This window comes from Varroa destructor, unplaced genomic scaffold (genome assembly GCF_002443255.2).
Source record: "Varroa destructor unplaced genomic scaffold, Vdes_3.0 BEIS01000002.1, whole genome shotgun sequence".
NCBI lineage: Eukaryota > Metazoa > Arthropoda > Arachnida > Mesostigmata > Varroidae > Varroa > Varroa destructor.
The window spans coordinates 11,770,157-11,789,961 of NW_019211455.1; the positions used below are offsets into that span (position 1 = coordinate 11,770,157).

The 19,805-nt window shown below is 41.8% G+C and overlaps 2 long non-coding RNA genes across 2 annotated transcripts; one reads left to right on the plus strand and one right to left on the minus strand.

Moving 5' to 3' along the window:
- The first annotated feature begins 3,179 nt into the window (after window positions 1-3,179).
- On the plus strand, window positions 3,180-5,968 carry LOC147757378 (uncharacterized). Its single transcript, XR_015320908.1, has 3 exons — window positions 3,180-4,383; window positions 4,511-4,665; window positions 5,832-5,968. It is a non-coding gene; the product is annotated as an uncharacterized LOC147757378 (long non-coding RNA).
- On the minus strand, window positions 4,453-9,675 carry LOC111244843 (uncharacterized). Its single transcript, XR_002671077.2, has 4 exons — window positions 9,310-9,675; window positions 7,006-7,117; window positions 5,728-6,814; window positions 4,453-4,583 (listed from the first exon to the last, which is right to left on the minus strand). It is a non-coding gene; the product is annotated as an uncharacterized LOC111244843 (long non-coding RNA).
- Window positions 9,676-19,805: the final 10,130 nt, after the last annotated feature.

Consider the following 19,805-nt stretch of genomic DNA (forward strand, 5'->3'; position numbering starts at 1 on the left):
CTGTTAGTTTTGGGCCTGATCCAACTACCATCAGCGACGACGATGCGAGTACCCAATGTTGTGTGCCATAAGAAAAACAGGGCAAAAGAGCGCATCTTACCTTGGCTGCACTTCCGCCAACAAAATCTTCGTGAACAACCGTTCGAATATAAGCAAAAATAATCTATTAGTATAAACATATGTAGATATCTCGTACATGCGTATCCCTCAGCAACAGGAGCGCTTCCATTGGACGAGAACGCATATTCCATAAGCGGCGAGCAATGCAGTGCCAGTGGCCATTGCGTTGGTGGTCGACTCGAGTGCGGTGAAGCTGACATTCAACGCATCGTTTGCTGAGTCAAGTGAAATCGGGCCACGTCGAGTAGTTCAACTGTACTACGCTCATTGAGAGTTAAGAGTAGCGCAGAAAAGAGATGCAGGTCAAAGGTCAGAATATTATCATAGCAAAGATAGGTTGAAACGGCAGCGTCAGGAGCAGCACTCCGTGGCGTCGATGGTCGCCGCGGCATAGCCAGCGTTTGGGCCAGTGTGAAAGATTCATCTTGACGATGAAGTCTGCTGACTCACCTGCGACTAGACCGCCAATATTTCTACAATCATCAACTGCAGCAGAAGCAACCGCCATCTTACATGTCGTCATCGGGCCGTTCGCAACCTGTAACGGCTGCGGTTTTTGCCGTATCGTCGAAGCAGCGCAAACAAAAACGACACAGTATTAGAGGAAAAAAAATGTACTATTGTATTAGCTATTTGTTGGCTGGCCAAACTTTGAGACAGGCCGACAGATTAAATAACAGCTCCGCACGCAGTCTCATAGAATCGATGGACGCCACGAGTCGCTCTGGCGGTAGCATTGCGAGCAAAATACGCGCGTAGGCCTGCGCTGGTGTTATTTTACGTTTCGCCGCCGCCGCTGCTGCTGCCGCTGGTATCACCGTGGCTCATGCCGTAGTCACAAGTACCGTAAAAAGCAATTGGAAATCTAACATAAGCACTCATTGTCATCAAGATGCATATGAAAAAAGCTAGGAAACAAGCTAATGAAACAAATTAATCGAAAGCATATTGATCCGATAATGTTGGCTATAACGTACGGTATCAGAAATATGTATAACAATCTTTTTAGTTTATTAGAGGAATGAGCCGTCTGCCAACTAATCATCATGACAGGATTAAAAATGCTACCAACAAAACTTGACAGGCTACACCTATGGGTCACCTAATGTTGTTCTAGATGGTGAGCAGGTGTGATGAGGTCTACGAGTATAACCCCTTCAGATGCGTCACGCTGTCGCCCGTCTGAACGGCGTTAGGCGGTACGGGACGCGGCTTCACTGCGCACTTTTATTCGACTCCGTCCGCGTTAATACGGCAGACGTCAAAACCGCTTTGGGGAGTTCCTCTGACTTCACCCGAAACCGACTAAAGAAAAGTAACGAATGATTTAGATGGAAAAATGAAAATCGAAAAGGAAAAGCAAAAGCGTTTTACGGACGACAGAGGGAGCCGCAAAAGTCGGCATCCATTTCAGGTGAAAGCAGGTCACGAAGGCGACGGCGACGGCGGCAAGGAACAGAGAGTACGAAGAAAGCTGCAAAGATTAACATGACACCACTGCTAGCTGGTAACAGGCTGACTCAAGGTTCATTTGTTAAGGGCCACAAATCATTAGAGACTGAAATGATATTTTGAGAGAGCAGGTAAAGACAGAAATTTTAGCAGAGGAAATTTGCTACATTTGTGCTCCTTATATTCATGACAACGAACGTTATCTTGTTAGCTCAGCCTTCGACAGTGGATTAGTAAATTTTTAACAAGTGTTTGTTTTAAATGAAGTACTATGACAGTTACGTGTCCAAGCATGCAGTATGTTCATTATTCAACGGTAAGTTCGTATTTTTCTGCACGATAGGAAACAGCCAGCAACGGTTGAGTACAGAGTGTTGATAACGAACTCGTAACGGGCTTTATTCGGATTCGCATTGAAAGTGAGGAAGTACGGTTTCCTTTTTTCGTAGAGAAGCACGCGTGAGCAGATGCGTTTTTCCGCAAAGCCTTTGCTTTATGTTACCATTTTTTTTTTAATTAAAAACAAAAACAGTGGCTAACTCACTAGGACAGCCATGAATTCAAATGCTCCCTATAGAAATGTATGCATATAATTATTTTATTATATTTTTCCCTCTTAGAAATAAACGATACGCATCTGATACACTGGACCGAACGAGTCTAACTCTGCCGTTCACGCCACCTGTCAGGAACGCCTATTATAATTTCGTTCGTTCACTGCGTGTACAACATTCGTTGATTACGTCTACAAATTAATCAAAGGCTACACAGCTTTAAACATGCTAATATTGATTGAGACAAAGTTTTTAGCTTATTTCAGCTCAAGGAAAACCCCACAATGTGGGTCTTTCAGTTACTTTGAATCCCTTTGCCGGTCCGTCGTCTCGGGCTTCATGTCTTCAACTCCATTACTGCCTGTGTGCTCTTTACGCCCCCGAGCTGATGACATATCAACGGGATTCAATTCGATTTGTTTTCGGCTCAATCTGCATCCGGCGGACGTAGCACGCTGCTGGGTCCATTGCAGTGGCATGCCGCAGATGAAATATTATGGAGTGGTAGTCGTTATTAGGGAATTAGAAACAGCGTATCTAGCTGCGAGCCGGTATGTCAGTAAGACAGCACGCCAAATCACCCGCCAGCAACTTACGTTATGTTCATTCGTATGCTCACCACCCCCATTGCCAAGTATAACTCTATGCCCAGAAAGTACCTCTGCCCCAGCAGCAGCCGCTGCCGCCCGCGACCAATGCCAAAACCATTAGCGATCCGTGATCCCTGATTTGAACCTGCTCTGCAGACGGTTAGTGAGCGCGCACGCTCTGCCCGTTGTTATTGGCCTGCGGACCCGTCTGACCTTTTCTTCTATTCTGGCTCCTACTACTTATTTGCTACTACTTTTGCTGCTGTTCGAAGCGTAAAACGTGAAAACGTACAAAAATTGAGGTCGTACGCTTTGACTTCATCTCCACTACGTTCATTCACCGCTGCAAGCTCCAGCGATTGCCGTACTACGGCGAACACGAACCTGTGCGTTAAACGTTTTGAGCTACCGCAGCCACTCTCGTCGCATTGTCTAGCGTGCCGGTTCTATTGAGTGCCGATGACTGTTTTGTGATTATTATCGCAAATGCGACAAACGGACAGATAAACCTGTCATTCTTAGTGATCATAATGATGATGATGATCTCTCGTTGTTGTTCCTTCTGTCGAGTGACACAGCGACGACATCCGCCGCCGCCGCCGCCGCCGTAGTCCATGTGCGATTGCCGACGGCCCCGCTGACTTACGCTTATTGAGTCGCGCCTCAGTTTTTATTGGCGCGGCAACGACACGAAGCCGCTGCTGCCGGACCCAGTCACCATTCACAAGCACTGGAGTGTCGGGAATACCGACTGGCTTTGATCGTGCGTGGCATCTCAGGGCGTGAGTGTGCGTTTGAATGCGCTCATGAGAGCGCGTCGCAACGGGTAGCGGCGAAATAACAGTGACCAGTGGGTGAACGGCTGGAATTTTGCTCGCTAGGGCCGGCTAAAGGAGGAAGCTTAGAGCAAAAGCAGAAAACTGAAAAAGAAAGGAGGAATGTTAACTATCGAAACGGCGAGCCAACAAAACAACGGACCAATTTCAACACCTTCCGTTTTTCCATTCAGATTTATTCAACTCTCCACCGCTCGTGATTCATTCGCTGACTCAACTGCAGCATGTTTCAGAGTGAGCAGCCCAGTCGCTCCAGTGGCGCTGCCACCGCCGCCGCCGCCGTGTCGTCGTCGTCGACAGCTGGAGACGAAAACACAACAAGGTCTATGATGCTTTTCGTGCATAGCGTGAACTAGCCGGTAATAATGATATGTGCGCGACATTCGTATCGGTCTGACCCGATCGAATCATCCGCAAAAGCTGTGACGGACGAAGCTAACCACGGTGGCGGCAGTCATTTGGTCATAAGTAAAGGAAAATGCATAGAACGAACCCTTTACCATAGCTCTGATACGTGTCCGATCTGCCGCTATTATCGCTGCCGTACAACTTTGAACAGATACTGAACGTATGCTGCACGCCTGATCAATTCAAGAAGTTAAAGGCTGCTTGCCGTTGGGTTGTAGACGTCACTGTCACGAGTCGCGGTTTACGGTTGTCAATTGATTGCAGGATAGGAACGAGCCGAAGGAAGAGAAGATGTGCAGACAAAAAAAACTACCAACATCGGAAACGAGCAGAAAATAACGAACGAACTAATAGGCGCAATAGCACGGCAGCGTCATCTTGTAACACCGTATCTGATTGATATCCGTGTGGGGCCTAGAGGGGGTAGGCGCTCCTTTACTCTTTCCAAGTGGATATTAATATATATTCGTGCTTAAGGCACCGTTCAGAGTGTTGGTCTTCATCGCAGTTATCTTTTTTGACTTGCGTCTTGTTTTTTTTTTTATTACAGCAGCACGAGATTGGCGCCAATTATAAGCATCACAATACGTCATAGTGTATATCCAGGTGTGCATAATGTGTATCTGGAAGAGAATGATGTTCATATAAAACACGTTACCCTGTTACAATGCTTATGAAGTTTACTGCAGTTAGTATAAAACACAGGTAATGTATAATTATTGTTTGCTTTGGGCCATTCCTTATCAAATGTGCGTGATAGCTACATCGATGGCCATATTTAAAACGCGTAACGCCCATAGAAGAGTTGGCGCCAAATTTGAAAGTGCCAATTATTATTAGTATTTTACTTGCATAAGCATACATATATATGTAAAGAGTTTTTCTGCTTGGAGTAAGTTCCATTTGTTGATAGTAATAGGTATATTTTATGTATTCTATTCTATGACAGTTAATATAACAGTCCTGATCGAAACAAACCTCTGCTTTACCATCTTTATTCCTTAAACAACAGCGAAGATCTTACAATGTTTATTGCATCCAGTCGTAATAACTTTACGATGATTTTGGAACTAGTTTTTGTATGTATTCCTTAACAATGATTTTAGAAGCCATCATTATAAAGCGTAATGGTTCCATGGCCATTGGTTATGGCGTGATTTCCCACTAGTTCGTCTGCTGTGAAAACATTTGATATGTGTTTGATTATTAAAATAAACACGGTCGAAATGAATAGATCTGTTGCGAGCTCACCCTGTCCGGGAGGTAAAGAAGGGAATTGTCGTAAACGAAAAAGACAAATAATGCAACTTTGTTTAACATTAATCAATACGTAAATAAAACAGCCGTGAACTGAGAGATGACGGATAACCAAGATAGAAACCATGCGTTTTTTACACGTTTACGCCGTAACAAAATATATATATATATTAATGTAGTTATTTTCTTTGGGTTCTTCCTTATCAGATGGCTGCCTTGATAGTTGATACATATGTTTGAAAAGTATGTCGATAGGGCAGAATTCGTTGATATAAGAAGCGGTACTGCATTGCTAGTCTAGGTTGAAAGAGCGACATACTTTTTCTAAGAGTTTAATTCTAATAAATAAGAGTTAATTTAATTAATATACATTTATCGATTATTACAAGATATACGTGCTTAGACGTCTTCGCTAGCCCCACTAGCTATAATATATATATTTATATATATATATATATATATATTTGCTTATTCGTTGTATTGTATGTATACAGCGAAAAAGTAAATTACCTTACGGTTTATTCTGTTTATTCGATTAGTTTCTTCTGTTTCTCGTGCTCGTTTATCGGGGCCGTTGTGTGCTGGTCTTATCCTTTTTTCTTGGCCCTTTTCAGCTTTCCATACAAATTGGTCCAGTTAAACACTGCGACTAAGGCCGTGGCTGGGATTCGATCAAGAAGGCGGAGGAGTTGTAATATTGCTTGCGGTGGTGGCGTTGATAGCGTCGACAGCGGCGGCGATGGGGGTACTACCTGCCGTTGTTGAGGTCTCGTGTGCGAACCGTCGCGTAATAAATCTTCGTTGATTTCGTTCTAACGACCTGTGGCGCATATTGAAAAAGAAGACGTTGTTTCGGCGGCTGGGGCAGCTGCTGCTGAAGAAGATTCTGCCTTCGCTACGATTTTTTGTTCTTGCCACTCTTCGTTTGGTCTACACGCTCTCTTCCTGATACAGATTTGGTGGACAGCGGTGCTTTTCTGTCGCGTTTTGGCGTCGTTTATATGAGGTTGTTGCAGCCATTGCAGTCGTTGTTCTTCGCACAGCGACGGACTGCCGGCCAGTCACAAGAGCTTCGATACTATATATGTACACACATCTAGGAGTAGGACCTCAATGAGATAGACCGAACATCACGGGCATTTTCGTTTTTTACCCTGCTGTTGTTGCCATCTTTCCTTGTCGAGCACAAAACACCGCGTAACGTTTAATTTCAAGCGATTGTTTGGTTGACTAAAATAGACGAAAAAAATATAGCGTTAATAGCACCAACAGCAGCTCTACTTTGTCGTCGACGAAGTCGAAGCAGAAGTTCGCGTCGTCGTCCACACTTCGGTAAATGGTTGATATTGATAGTTGTGTTGGACAACACAGTACACACCGAGAATCAACGGAGGCCAGTTGAAGGCCATCCCTTGTTTTTATGTTAGTTTTCTGCTTTGCATTTCGGTGGGACAAGCGGATGGCTGGAGAATGAGGTGCCTTTTCTATCTTCTATATATTAAGCGAGATCCTGTTGTTCGTTACCTCATTTTCGGAACGCGTATAGAATACTTGCTGTTCCGGGCGGCGTTTCACTGTGATTAAAAATGTATAGCATCTGCAAAGAAAATTGAAATAACGACAAAGCTACAGCGAGTGTACTGTTTTAAACTTTTATAACAGTATATTTGTACGTAAAATGCACAGAAAGATCTGTCCAAGACATGAAATATGGTAGGACACAATAAGGTATGGTTACAATCAATTAGTAAGGACTCACAGCTTATCGCGTCAGTCAGACGAACTTACCATTGTTACTAACTAAACACTTGTTGTTAAATAGCTTTAATCATCATTAAACTTCAGGCTAGTTTATCCGGTTCATGTATACCTTGAAATAGCGGGATTGTCGCGTCCTCATCTATGTACGTGGTACAAAAATGCAAATCCATTAGAAAAATGGTACGTCTAATTAGGAGAGACTCTAGCGATCAGACACAACAAAGGTAGTTTCTAAGTGTGTAAAGCTGACCGTTATTTTCAAGGGAAAACATATCCGTGGATGTTTTTAGGAGTGGTCGCACGACAGATGGCTACAGCATTGTTGCAATAACGTTGACATTACAACTTCATTTTAAGTTAAAGTTTTTGCTTTATATCATATTAGAGCCCTCCACAGAATATACAAGTTTGAAGCCATTTCGCAAGAATCACGTAAAATATCTAGTAGTTAAACGATTTTTAATTATATCAAGTTTTAACACTCTACGTAATCTATACGTGTACGCTGATCTGCTTGTGTTCTGTATTCCTATTACGTACGTCGTGTCAAAGCGGCACCACTGGCGGATCTTTTTCCTTTTGATACTATGGCCTTGAAACCGTTGGTTTTTGAAATAAAACGTTCGAATTCTGACAGCAATAGAATGTTTGAAAAATTCGCGCAAATGTCACTTTATTATCAATCTTTAATTAACTACTCATCAAAGGCTGTTGTAACACCCGTATCCACAAGGACCATTTCAGTCGATAGAAAACCCGGCTGGATATTTTCCCTATATTTAGGAGAGACAGTTGGTATTCACAGGTTGTTTGCTAAACTTTTCAGCTGTTGTATATACATAGAAACGTATAATACTTGGAAGTTATACGTTTGCATTGATAGCGCTGATGCATAAATAACGCCATACGCTTTATGCAAAAATTATAATTATTAGTATGGTTAGGCTTCAGATCAGAGAGACTGCATCGAAGAAAGTTTTCTCTATGCAAATGATTATTGTAATGATTACCTCAGCGACGATGACGCACACCCAATATACAAGCATGAAGAAGCTGTTCCGGGGTATATACCTGCTCGTCTCTTTCGATGCGATTAGATCTGAGGCTTACAGAGGCTAACACAGAGATAGCGGAGGCTACAAGAAAACTCACGGACTATCGAAGGATGTTTGTAGACAAGCACGGAGAAAGACATTGAAAATTAAACGCACGTGAACGCCCGCTGTGAGGGAGGCCTTCGGTCCTCAATAGGACAACTGTGCGACGGGCTGTCGAAGTTCGACGCCAGCGGTGGTGTATGAGAGGGAGATTATTAGGACAAAGCGGCCGAAATAAATGAAGCCTGTTCCGCTATTTGGTAGAATTTAGCCGTAACCAATTCTGAAATCGGATTGATCTCTCATGTAAATGCCACATGAGAGAAATGGTGGCTTTTTGATTTAATAACACTCATCCTGCCGGACACGTTGTTGGCGGGGCTGCTGAGGAACATGAACAAAGTAAAACTGTGTTGATTTTTAATAGGAGTGGAAAAGAAATCGGGAATGCGGCTTGATGAATTTCTATTGTTGTTTCGCAGTGCTCGCCTCGGATTCGAAAGCTTCACGCTTGAGTTGAGTCGAGCAAAGATGTCCTAATCTATGCAGAACATACGCGAATATCTGGACAAACATGTTTTTGGATGACATTCGGGTGATTTTTAGCTTCATTTAAACGTAATTTGAAGCAAAGCTGGAAAAGTACAATGTCTGTCACCAACATGTTGAAGCAAAGTTTAATCTAAAGACAGATATAAGAAATCTGGTAGAATAATATGTAACACATGTTACATACACATGTACAGCTCTACCTCAAGTGAAATGTACAGCGGAGTTATCAAGAAATTAGAAACCTGAAATTGTTCGACCTCGGCATTTAAATGGTCGGCAGTGGTATGGGAAGTTCAATTAACTAAAGATTCACTTGATGGAAGTGGTACTTGCTTTAGGTATTCTATCGCGAGATGTAGTTCGTTAAGTAAGAAGAAGAGATGCAACACAACCTACGTAAATAATAAAGAAAGTCATTTATTATAGCGTGAAGCATTTCCCCGTAAGACGTCTGCATCCTCTTGAACTTGAACTCGAACGACTACTAAGAAAAGCTTCACTCTCTTTCTGTGTCAAGTTAAATCTTCTCAAGCTCAATTAGCCTGAGTGATGATAATAGTAACAGTTAGACGACATATAAATTGCCGTTACTACTATGAAACGTGTCAATGGTATGCAATTTACTAACCTCAGCAGGTAACCGTACTGTGGTTAGGTTCGTTGAAGGTTTTATATAGCTTACCTTAATACCACATTTGCTATGCAGCAATACATGATGGCACTAAGTGCCTTTGTCTTCATTGTTATAGGCGATTCTTATTGCTGAACCTATACTGACATTAGCACCCTGACAACTGTTGGAACCCTCCATTGACCAGCAGTTGCGTCAAATCATTCCGCCGGCGAACGTGAGAACTAACTTAGTACATACGACTGCCCGGCTGTCACCACTTAGAGCGAGTTATTAGATCTATGCGGTTTGCCTGCCCAGAGATGGATTGTTCGTTCGTTTTGTCTCGTATCGCTTACGGTGTTAGAGGCTGATGCCAAAGCCGCTCCAATGTTCCTGTGGTCTCTATTATCGTTATCTAGAGTCAATAGACTTAAGTCAATAGACAGTGGACGATAGGCGGGCAAAGCTGAGAAGCGGCGGCCATTTGAGCACGAATTATTAGGTGTTGCATATAAAACTTCAAGTACAATAACCGTAGCTGATAACCGCATCAACAATGTAGATCCTGCTTCGTCACCCGATAACAGCTTTCTCAGGCGGAGCGCTCGAGATGACGGATGGAAGGGACGCATTTTGACCGTATACAGCATGTCCTCGTTGCGACCCTTTTCTTTCTATATTTTCTTTAAGATAATCACATCCGTAATTATCATTGTGGCATATCACTGAAGTCTGACAGATTAACTTCTCTAGGCTACACGTGCTGCACGTGCATGATGCTCACCGACGCTGATGACTTTTTTACGAATAGCTTTTGAAAACCAAGAATTTTGGTTTCCTTGGCTTTGCTTGCTTTTCACGCCTGTTGCAGTAGTGCATCGTTCTAGTTTCACGACAGCAACAAAACTGAAGGCAAATTTCCCGAACGCGGACAGAAAATTCGAAGAAATATACAACCATACACCATTTTTTTAGTGGCATAGACAATTCCCATAGTTCTTTATACTATATTTGACCTTCGTCCATTTGATTCCAAAGCGTCACCATGTTAGAACGCGCTTGACGATGACTAAATGCAAATAATACCTCCACCCACACTTCTACCAGGCCATTACCAAAACGACGTTATAATAGGAGCGGCAGTTTAACCAAGAAGAAGCAACACCTTTAAACTAGCATGAACCTAAACGAGTTGTCCTACCATTCCGAATAGCCCGAGCGCCGCCGCCTGTGGGTACCTGAGCTGGGTGACGCTACTTCAAACAGCCATGCCGCCCCACTTAGCAAAATAGCAGCCGTCGACAGGGAGATCAATGCGCTGAGAGTGCGATTTGGCAACGCACGAATCGCAAGACGTAGTCATCGAAGAAAGGCGAAAACGTAAGGACTCTTTATCTCGTTGTCGGGGTATCGCTTAACAACAAGTTAGAGGCCAATACATTCACACACACAGCGTCGCGTGGAGCCACAAACAGGCCTGGCATAATGACAAAAACAAAACAGGAATGCAATACATCGTCTTTTGTCGCACTCTCGCCTCGAACTGCTCGTGCTTTTCAAGCCACCGTCACTGGTTTTGCTCGAAAAGACGGCGAAGACCTCAATGACGATTGTGCGTTTTTTAGGTAGAAACAATCCTCTGACAAGAGGCTGGTGTTTTTATCACCTGAACGCTACATATCTCAGAAGGCACGTTGGGGTGCCAGTGGAATCGAAGAAAAAGGGGAAAATGATATACATACTAACTAAACGATAGCGAAGTTCGTAGGAACGAAGCAGGCCAAATGGAGCCTAGAGTGTGTAAACGGTATTGTGCCAAAGTATAGGTCAATGTTAAGAGAAAGAAATGGAGTTAAAAGAAAAAGTAGATTCGCTATATGACCGAAGGAATGTAAAAAATAGGACAAGTAACGATAGAATCGCGATTATTGCCAGTGGCCCCGCTTAGCAGCAGTCGATGAAACAGGCCGTTTCGGTCGGTTTTGTGTGTTTGCTGGATAACGAGGCAGTAATACAATTGAAAACAATTTCCTGAAATGGCTGAGAAAAGGATATGCAGGAAAGGTGGCGAAAAGAAAGATAAGAATTGAGTTTTGTCGTTGTTTAATGCAGAAATCTCTAAAATGGGCATATACCGTGCTTTAGCTGGCTATAGATAGTGGGTGCACGTATTGAATAAAAACGACTGCTTGACACTATTGCAGCTGACAATGGTCGTATAGTACTAAAATATTTACACTTGGTTAGGAGACGGAATCCAATCAGTACAGAGATAAGAGACCACCATTTTAGAACGTCGTCCTGCGAGATTTGTTTTTTACAAGCGCTGTTTGACAAAAAGGAAAACTTTGCACAGTTTGCCTTGAACTGAGTTAAGTTTGGATTTAGTAACTTCATTCAGAAACATTTAAAAAACTTCAAGCGCCTTCGAAGCTCATGAAATCTTCCATTGCCTGCTAATTTAAAGAGTACTGCTGGTTAACGTCATTGATTGTACTGTTTTTCCAAGAGCTCATAAAGCGAAATGTTCCCGGTCGTATAACGAGTGCAAAGGTTGAAAATACCACCTCGAAGAGTTTCATTGTAGCTGCGATTACAGCTGAAATATCTTAAGAAAGTTTTCGAATTTAGTCTGTCTAGTTCTAAATTTAGATTAGTTATATGTGCCATGAAAATTTTCGAGACAGGATATATCTCAACCGGTTTAAAATTTAAATACGGTACCAGACATTTTAGCGGTTTTCTTTCGTTGTCGGAATTGAGGCATTCAGTTGTGTTGAGCGTTTTTTCCTATCTACCTAATTTAAGTTTTTTTGAGAAAATTTCAAGTTATAAGGCGTACGTGACATTTTCACATAAGCGTTTCTTTGGCAATATTTATTGCTGCGAATTTTACGTCCGCTACTGGTTTCGTTAAGCATTGCTTCAGACAACTGCCTTTCTCCACAAAACAAAGGTGCCCCGTTTCAAACATAGATCACCATATGTTTTAATATTTAATAGACGAACACATTACTACTGCGCCATCACGAGGAGTAGTGGACTCGATCGAGGAACGGCCAGTTTATGCTACAACAAAGGGGATTTCAAGTATAAAGGGAAACATTCCGTAATTGTCTGGCAACTGGCAAAGCTGAATAAAAGCATTTTGGCTTCCTTTAGATAGAACAGAAAAAAGAAATTTCTATGCTAGCGGAGTTAGATAAAAGTGACCTTTTCGAAAAGGCTACTGCGTACCACATTTTTCGAAATAGTCTCCAATATGAAAATTCGAAATTCCAGTTGTCTGTGGCCAGCCGTCTACCGAAGATGAAGGCCAGCCAAGATCACGCAGCCAATTCAACACAGCTTAAATAGTTCTTAACCCGTGCAATTAGAAATCATGATCGTTTTCGTCAAAGAGAGACGCATTAGATTAAGCCAGACATAGCTAGAGACAACATACTCGTGATTTTGCCAACCGTAAGCAAATTATGGTAAAATATTAAGTACTGGGTGAAAATAAATAGGAGCGTAATCTCTTTCTATATTACAGCTAAATTGGCGTTCGCTGCTTGAAGCATATAGGAGCCGGTCAATTACAACGGGGAAGAGGTTAAATTCTGCGCTTATGTATCAGTATTTCTAGTACTAGGTCTTCAGGATTTAGTGGTACTAGAACTTTTCGCAAAAGTACCTAAAACAGAACCTTCGAACAAGTTGTAACCGGTTTCAGTTAAGGAAACTGTAACGGCACATGAATAACTATGCTATACGTTGGTAGCAGAGCTCTTTTTTGCCAAGTTGTCACTTGTGAATGGTCAAATATAATTAAATTTTGGGGATTATTTTGTTGCTTTACGAAATTATTATAATCGTTTTGTTCAGATCTTATAATACGAACATTTCGATACTTCGAAATATAAGACATACCATTAAAATAGAAGTGTAACAACTGATAACAAATGGAAACCTACAAACAATTTAAATGAACCGATTCGGAGACCGATCAAACGTAACTTTTAGAAAAAGCAACGAAATTTACTGAGAAAAAAAAAAGACAGAGGAAGAGAGAAGCTTGAAACATTATCGAAATGCTACATTTTAACTTATTTATTTTCTGCGTTTGGTCTATCATTTTTCCTTCCGTTCGTTATGTTTTAAGCAGTTTTTATATAATCTTGTTGATGCCGATTTTTAGTTAGTATTCTATTATTATTATTATTATCGAGAGAACGAGGTGTGCTATTTATTAGATGACAAGTCAAACCAATTTCTTTTTTCCATTTAATGCCTTCGTGAAGCTGGATTAGAGTGTCCCGCCTAATTTTGCTTACCACAACCAGCTAATCAACGAAATTTATATGCATATAAATCTAAACGAATTAAAGCAATGCATCACTATATATTTCAAAGGCGGTACTGAAACGATATTAACTTGACCATTTGTCAAATTTATCTATTCTTTAGATTATTAGATGAATCGATATGGGTCTGATGTTAAAAAATACGTTTCTATGCAGATATGTTGCCCTCGCTACAGCTTCGCAAACGAGACTTCCAATATCATGTCTGACGCACCAAATAACGCAACTTCGAGGACCGAGGCTATAATTGGCTGATATCATTAACACAGAGCCATGCTTCACCATGAATTTCTTCCATTTTTTTTTTTACCTGAATAACCGCAGACTATCTCGAATTTCATTCCAGCAAATGTACTGTGCGTTATTATATAATAATCTGCTTTATCCGCAATACAGTTAAGTTCACTATGGCTGATGCGTTTATCAAACGAAGGTCGACACTGCATCGCAATGGCAGAGAGTCGCGATTTCCATCATTTTCCATAACTCGTTTTCTGCTGGCAGGGGCTGCTATTAGACCATGTCTTTCCCAGATATGATACATATCGCACATACGGAACTCTGATTTGGCGCAAACATGTCCATCAATTATAGAGCTATGATGAAATCATCGTTCCTTATGATGTGTGTAACAGCCATAGATATCTTACTGATAGAGCAGACGACGGCGTGACATTGTCTATCGGGGAATTGTCGGCTTGGCCGACGTCAGCGAACAGCTGAACTGATTTCAACGGCGATAGTTTTTTTTTCGTTAAAAAAAATTTCAACTTCTGCGTAGTGCCGGGTCACGTAATAATGCTATTTTAATGTTGGTCATCATCAGAACCTTCAATCGGACCAATTACTAACCCTGTCCGTGCAGTAAATGTCAGCAGATCATTATCTGGTCGTTCGGTGTTCCGCTGTTCTCGGACGTAAAATGCAATTGGCGACTTATTCAGATTACTGGATCGTGCATTGAATAGTATTATCGTTTAGAGGCATTTATACATTTTTATAGTCTTGAAAAACTAGCGTTCTTCGCCTGTGCCCATTGCATGCTAAATCGACGTTAACTGTCCAGCTAAAACAATGGCGAGCATGGCCACAGCGTTGACACAAACAAAAATAGTTCACTAATTATTGAAATAGATTGTTGTTCCTTCTATGTTTGGCCTCATTGATTAAGATACCTGTACTTTTATAGCAATATAGCATTCAAAAGGTGTGAGTTTCGGTGAAAACGATCGGCAGAAACCTTAACAATACTGTGAGATTCCACATTAAATTACCGGCCTACAAAAGTCGTCCCCAACAGGGCAACTGGCGCTCGCTCATTTATAACGAATCTGACTAATCAGGTCTGAAGTACCCGAAACTAGGCATAGCTTATAGTATCCTTATTGTAATGGCCACTTCAGTTTCTAGGTGATATATTTGTTACCAGCAGCGATCCATCTGTTGACCTAACGACTATATATATATATATATCTACGCCTAATTTATAGATACTAATTAAATTGAAATACGGCACAGCGATTTAAACAAATGTTTTTTTCCAGAAAATGCTATTAGGCAACACCTAAAGGCACTCTGCCGCGTCTTCTAAGCCACATTGCACAGGCTACCTTGTCCTTCTTAAGGTTCACGGCTGATGGTCGAACCAGCCGCTGAAGCGAAGTTCATCGACAAAATGTCTGTTTCATTGAGCGTAAGTCGATTTTACTCTGGCCATAACGGCCCTTTTCTGCCTTTCGCCAGGTAAATAGGCCGGGTGGGCACGCTGTGTCCAATGTATGTGTGATGCAATCCTTCTCACCTGTACCTTAGGGCCGAACAAATACTCCCCAAAGCAAACAAGTGGCAGCGTTGACCACGCTGCCGTTCGACCTATGGTAGTTCGTACCTGTGCTGTATTTTTGTCATCATTCCCTGCACTGAACTTGTAAGACTAGAGCAGCTAACAACAAACCGTAAAAGGGTGCCTGCTTCGTCCGGTCAGCCTGTTGTTTCCGCTGGTGCGCGCTTCTGGCCGTATGTTCACGGCAGTGACAAGGGCTTCAGTTTCTGGTATAGCCGAATGGTGAAGTAGAACGATACGCAGGGATACTCATACTGTCACTTAAAATAGTGGAAAACAAAAAAATAGTTGCCGGTTTTGAAAATCAATCAGAAGCAAGACAATGATAAGATTCGAGCATTGATTCACCAGGAAAATGGAACCGAAATTCAAATGAATATCTGTAGATATGGGCAGCGCAGCAACATTGAGGCACAAATGTTACTTGTGCAGATACAGCAGGAGTATCGTTTTAATGGACAGTTAATGAAATTCAAATTTTGTTGGGAACTTTATCAAATTCGACCTTTCATACTTCGTTAATACGATTAATTGTCGTCACTGTCTTGCGTGTTGAACATGGTTCCTGGCGTGTGCATACAGAATTTTATACAGGGTGCAGCACCTAAATTGGAACAGACTTTAGCGGGCTTTTTGTGATAGCGAGCATGCGTTCATCCGCCAATCTTAGAACTAGAAAGGAGCCGCTTCCTTCTTGGTCATTCATCATGGTGGACAGAATGGGTCGTTTCTCTAAACGAAATAAAAAGCTAGAATAGGCTATCATACGACCTTTATGGATGGACGAACTCCCATTAAGATTTAAAATGTTTCTTTTTGTCAAAATCGACGGTATACGCCAATTTGATAATGCTTTTAAAAAATCCAAGGAAGGTCTCCGTGATGAAAGCCGGAGGATTATTAGTTGGGCTTAGATATGAGAGACCTAGAATTCACCAAAATGACTCAAAAAACCATATTGATACACCTGTATTTTTGATACAGAAATGATGGGCTTCAGAAGAGAAAAATATCATATGTATATAATATCGGTCGCTCAGGTATGTTCCAATCGTCAGTGGAAGCTTTTGCGTCTTTTTTTGCATTTTTTTTTAAAGTTTCTGATCATTACGAGCCATTGCATTTTTGGCTCTTTTGGCCTATAATTAACAACAAATGTAATTCCGCCAAATTTTTCTGTTTATAGCGTATTTAAGCAAGACTTCACCGAGTTTATCCATATCAAAGTTGTTTGCCGTACGATTTATACTAAAGCGGTAATTGTGAATCAAAAAGGGATATTTTGAAGACGACAAGCAAGTGATTCAGGTTCCGATTGCCGAAGCTGTAATTACGCTGACTGACTGTTCTACTGTATAATCCTAAAAATAAACCATCGAAAGGCCTCAATTCAGGCGCCATACTCTATGACATCGTGGATCGTTGCAGTCAATGAACGTTGAAATTACAGTTTGACTTTTGTCAGCGTTGAAGTCTCCTGTGACCTCTCAACAACTGAAAACAGATTTGAGCCTGATGTCCGACTATCGTCTGCTGTTCTTCTACGAATCTTTCCAATCGTCACATGATCTTGCGCTGCGATCACGGACGATTTTTATTCAGATACAGGTTTGTTGTCACTGTTATTGGCGAATCTGTTTGATTCCACAGTCTATTTCTACTCCTAGGACACTCTGTCTTTTTTTTATCAGTAGAACTCTGTTACTGTACGAACGTCAACCATTAAAGGTAAATGCTGTCACGAAAACGCCTGATCATAGCACCAGAATAGTCTGTTGATACGGCACTTTTATAACGGTCGAGCACCGCGTGCCCATAACGTCATAATAACCATCATATCGATTTACCTATTTACTATCTACATGTAGATATCTGACTTGAACGGCCATTGGACGAAAATGATCAGAGATTCGTTCGTGTTTCTTCTGTCATTTACCCTAAAAGGGTTAACCTGTGATGCTATGGGTTGTTGCACCTTTTAATAGTCGGTAGCAGTTCGACTGAATTGACGCCAAAAAAAACGCATAATTCACTCCCATACATCCACTCACAGTAGCAAACACAAAATCCATCCTGTAGGCCAAAGGGAAATGTCGGCCTATGCTGTTATTGTCGTCGTCGTCGTCACCGTGCTGCTTACAAATAAAAACAAAAAAAAGAGTTGAAAAAATATATATCGGGAATGATCACTGCCAGCTGTTCTAATTTTTAACACATTATGAATGATGGGCTAAGGTGTTATTTTGTTGTTTGGAATGAATAACTATTAGTTATTTTGGGGAAATTTTTTGAATGTTTATTAAGTTTAACTGGCAAGCTAAGTTTCTGAAGCCGCAATCATTAGCTGAACAAGACAACGAACAGGCTGATACTATAGTCACAGTGTAACGAGACAATGAAAGTTTGCTCGATGGCAGGTTACGGCATGTTCGAGTCGGTGGTGTTAGGTATTTGGTTAATTTGTTTATCAACAGTGTACCAGCCGAAGCCGTGAGTGAGTTCTGAGTCATTGTCCACAAAAGGGCCAGGTGCATTAGGCCGTCTTCCTTTGAAAGTGACGAATAACGAGGCAATTTGACCTATTTAGAGCTTCATGAGGGCAAGAGCTTCCATTGAACGAAATGCTACAATGTTGATTTTAATTGCACGATAAATATGAAGTACGATGGAAAATACGGTTTCTGCTTAGCAATATGAGAGCCTCAATCAAATTTTTATGAGTTCGCGTATCTAAGCGTCGATTCCTTCATGCTTCGAAAATATTCGCTATTTACGCGCTCCAGGAGACCTACGAAACAATCGCTTATATGTATTGAGATTCGGCTTTACAATTGCTCTCGTCATCTGTTGTGGAGGTTGCCTGATCCCGCCGTTCTCCGCAGCGGCTCAAAACTGTTATTTGGTCTAATGCAATTTCTTTTTGTTTATTTGCTGCTGCTGCTGCCGCTGCTGATGATGATGTGATAACATAAAACATAACACGAAGTCGATAGGATTCTTTTTCTGTCGCTGCTGCTTCGGTCGATACTAATTGGCTTTCTCTCTTACCTTCCAACGATTTCTGTCAGGCCTTGAGTTCCGCCCCGATTGTTTTGTCTCACAGGCCCCAATCCGACGTACAGATATTTTAAGATTCAAAATGCCAATCGATCTCAAGTGTGATTAGGCATGATCCAGCTGAGGACAACCCTTCAGGTCGGTATTGAGGTAAAGCGTGGTAACAAAGCAACGATTAACAGAGACGACGAACCTGTGTGATACGCTGAAGCTGCGACGATGGCAAGCCGTACATGCCAACCAGACGTGTGCATGACTAAGAAGACGACCTAATTTTTCATTGATTTCATACGTGCTAAAAAGATTACATCATTTGTCCGAAAAAAAAGTCTAGACAGCTAGGAGATCGCGGTTTTTAATTGTGCTGCAACGTTACGTCGTAGCAATAAGTACAAATAGTTTAGAATTGTGCACAAAAACCTATTCTTCAGTTTAAATAGAAAGTGGTATGAAATTGTTTGTTGCGGATTTTTCCTTCCTGCCTTCCTATACTTGACTCCTTCATTCTGCGTACCCTTATCATTATATCCGACACCATGTAACTTCAATGGCTGCTGAAGAGAAATGAGCGAGTAATATATTCATTCAATCGACGAAATGGTGGGCCATGCTTGTACGCAGCAGTGAGTGCTGTTGCTTCACTCGTTGAACGGATTCTGTCCTTTGCACGTCTGCTACTCGGGGTTCATGGTGGAGAACCGTGTAGGAGAACATTTACGTAGTGAGCCATGTTGCGCCGGTCGCAGACTGATCGCCGCGTACAAGCCTCGCACACAGCCAAATAAACGGGATATGATATTGAGGTGATTAAATTGAATATATTAGATTAAATTAGACATCTCTACCGCCAGCGACGCCGTCGCCGCTATAACCGGCCCAAGTCGACATGGGGCGTAAACCTCCACACACGAGCATGTAAGGCTCACGACGTAAATCATTTTCGTTCTAGTGAGCATATTGTTTCCACAATGTTTTATCCTGGTTGTATGGCAGTTCTTCTACAATTTGCTGTTGTCTCTTTCGCGAAGGGTTCGATTCCTTTTCATGCCCTGTTGTTTTCAATACTACTGTTTGGTATTAGTAGAAGGTGCCGTACTGCTGAGTACATCGCTATCTGTACGCTGGTTAAGCTATTCTGGATTTCGTTTGCAGAGTACTTTCAGTCGCCAATTACTAGCTAGCTTTGCGGTCAGCTTCTCGCCTGTCGAGTAGCGGGAGAAGGGTCAGGAAATAGTTATGAGGCTGTACTGCTGATAATGATTAGCTGGCTGGTGCTAGAATCACTTCAGAGTCGGGTTCTTTCCTTGACACCGCCACGA